A 3,108-nucleotide genomic window follows, 5' to 3' on the forward strand; every position below is an offset into this window, starting at 1 on the left:
CCTTCCCGCATGAGGGGCAGGTCCGCAACCCTCCTGTGCGTGCCCTGCGCTCAAGGGGTCAGGAGCCGGGCCGAGGCGACGCGAAGGCTTGGCGACAGAGGGCCCCCGCGAGCAGCAGCACCCAACTGCGCTGCACCTGGCCTCCGCGGGAGGGGCGGGGCGGAGCTGCTGGGGGCGTGGTTCCTCGCGGCCCCGCCTCCCGCATGCGCAGGGCGCCAGCCAGTCAGCGAGCGAGGCGCCGGCAGAGGACGGGCGGGCTGCTGACACGCGCCGGAGGCCGAGGCCTCAGAGGAGCGTCGCGGTCGCGGGTCGCCCAGCTGGGTGAGGGGTGGGGGTCGTGGACCCCGCGGTGAGGCGCCGGGCCTGGGGCGGTGGGATCGGCGTGTGGTTGCGCGGGGGCGGACGCTGTGGATCGCGGGTAGGGCCCCGGCCCGAGGTGTGAGGTGGCGTCGCCCAGCATGGCCCGGCATCGCCCGGCATCTCCTGGGCCTGGGGTGGGAGAGGGCCCTGAGGGCGGCCCGGATGTCTCGGATGTCCGGAGGGTGTGGGCGAGGCTGGAGGCCGAGGCGGGAGGATCGGCCCGGCCGCCCGTCAGCAGGCACGCGCGGGGCCCGAGGCGCCCCTGGGACTTGCACCATGGACAGGGGCAGCGTCCTCCCGAGGGTGTGCAGGTCGGGTGCCTACAGAGGGCTCCCTTCCCACGGACGTGGCTGCGGAGTCCTTTAGCGTGTGGGCCGGGCCTCCGTCTGCCCTCCGGGTCTGTCCTCCACAGCGGCCGGCCGCGGGCCTGGGGGCCTCGGGGCCTCGGGGCCTCGGGGCCTCGGGGCCTCGGACCGGAGCGGCGAGAACCGCGGAGGGGCCTGAGATGGAGGGGAGCGGCGCTGGTGGGGCTCCACACCCGGCCCTCCCGCAGCGGGACGGGACGGGACGGGATGGGACGGGACGGGACCCTGGTCATCGGGAGGTGGGGGGACGCGACCCAGCCGCCATCCTCCAGGTCCCGCCCGGCTCCAGCGCGCATGCGCGCCCCAGGACACGCGGCCGCGCCCTTCTCCCGCCAGACACCCCTCCCCCTGCGGCTCCTCTGACTCCTCCCGCCTTCTTTAGTGCATCCCTGCCCTCTCGAAGTTCCAGAGTCGGTGCAGCGCGGGTGGCCACGGCCATGGCGCCCACGGCAAGGAAGAGCTTGGGGAGAGCTGCCAAGGCCCCGGTGGAGGCTCCGGACCTGTCCGTCTATGACTTCGACTGCCCAGGTGACAAAGGGTCCTGTCCCAGGGCGCCCCTCCAGCAGGGAGGCTCTGCTCTGCGCGCCCCAGGGGCGGCTGGTGCCCCTCCCGTCGGGGCAGGTGCAGCCCTTGGGCGGATGGAGACCCCCTGGTCCTGGGTTTGGGGCCGCCCCACGTTTCCAGTTTCCAGCGCCGAGAAGGCCCTGCTCCCCGTTTCCCGCTCCCCTGGGCCCCTGCAGCCCTCACTTCCCGCTTGCTCCAGGTGCCGGACGTGCTCTACCCCGCACCCCACTTTGGCCCTTCACAGATGCCTGCTTAAAGTGGCCCCAGGCCCTGACCTGCACCCAAGGGATTCCACCTGTCTGTCTGTCTGTCGGCTGCTCCAGGAACCTTTCCTTGGCCTGAGGAGCCAGGGGAAATCGCACAGGGAAGGGGGATTTCTCCTGCAGGAGTCCTCGAAACAGCACACGTCCTTCAAAAATGTCTTTTCTCTCTCTTTTCAATGCAGCAAGCAGTTCAGGAGTTGATGACAGTTGGGAGGGACAGTTCTTTGACAGAAGGACACGAGCAAGACCTGAGGTAATGCGTTCAAAGCAATTTTTGCCCACCGCGACACATAGGATGATTTCAGAAGAGTGGGCCTTCTGCTTGCACAGCACCCAGTCAACCTAATGTGCTTCGCCTCCGGTCCTTCTTCCTAAGCGAGGGTGGTGTCTTGCCTGCCTGCGTTTAAAATGCTGATGTAATTTCTTCACAGGAATGAACTACAGAATATGTTGGCAAAGTTTCAAGGTACGTCTTGGGGAGCTATTTGTAGTTTAAGTGAAGGGTTTCAAATCAAAGCCGTTATCCAAGGAAATGTTAGTGTGATCGGAGGACCACAGGACCATCTTGAACACCTTGGTCTCAGAGGCAGGATGTTACACAGTGGGGTCAGTTGGGCTTCGTAGATTTTTCTTACCCATTTTAATTGTTGGTGTGGACAGCATGGTGCTTGCAGTCCGTCCTCAGGTAAGAGTGTGGTGCTTTCGTCCTCTACACTGGGAGACGTGAAAAGAAAATGGATGAGATAACCTGTACTCCACGATAGGTCGCACGGTGAGGGATACATCTCCTTGAAATATTCTACACTTTATTTGGATATTCTGCGTGACCGCCCATTACTTCTCTTTGGTCCGGGAGCAGTGAAGGTGGAATCCTCTCTGCTACTCCTCACTGTCTATTGACATCAATAACCCTGGTAGTGGAGGGCCGAAGCCAGCATTGTTAGAATGTGAGTGTCAGAGGCTGAGAGTCTGATCCTCGTTTGAAATTGCTGTGACCCATGTTAGTTACACTAAACTGTTTTGGTGTCAGACTCCTAAACCAAGAGCCAGAATCAGTTTAGGTTCTTTTGCCTTGATGTAGCCAGCATGTAGAAATGATCTGTGAGTTCTGTGAGTACATTTATTCTTTCCCTTAAACTGTTTGTGGTCATTGTCCTGTAGTTTTATTTCTTGAGGAGCCTGACTGGTAAACTGAAATAGAGTTTTCTTGTTTTCGTGTGCAAATAATTATCCGTGTGCCTTTGAGCCCTTGGTTGTGAAAGGAATAATTTTGTGTTTTCCGTGAAGCGGGCTGGCCACGTTCCCTCTAAACGCGACCTTGAGTTGGAGGACATTTTTTTACATCGGTTAAAAACTAGCTTTGTAAGTGTTTTCCCGTAAAGACATTAGACGCTGTCTCTGAGACCCTGCTGTATGTTTTGGAAAATAGAAGCTGTTTTTCCTTACCACGTCTTACATCCAGAGTGCGAAGACTGACGTGCAGGTGTCAAAATTCAAATCGATGTCCTGGCCACCATCGATTTTCACTCACTGAAGGGAAGGAAGCACATGGTCTT

General features: G+C 60.2%; 1 long non-coding RNA gene across 1 annotated transcript; it reads left to right on the forward strand.

The window, feature by feature from the left end:
• Nucleotides 1–619: 619 nt before the first annotated feature.
• On the forward strand, nucleotides 620–2,064 carry LOC306651323. The gene is made up of 3 exons (XR_013761129.1): nucleotides 620–1,253; nucleotides 1,735–1,805; nucleotides 1,984–2,064. It is a non-coding gene; the product is annotated as an uncharacterized lncRNA (long non-coding RNA).
• The last annotated feature ends 1,044 nt before the right edge of the window (nucleotides 2,065–3,108 follow it).

This window comes from Sciurus vulgaris (genome assembly GCF_902686455.1).
Source record: "Sciurus vulgaris genome assembly, chromosome: X".
Lineage (NCBI taxonomy): Eukaryota > Metazoa > Chordata > Mammalia > Rodentia > Sciuridae > Sciurus > Sciurus vulgaris.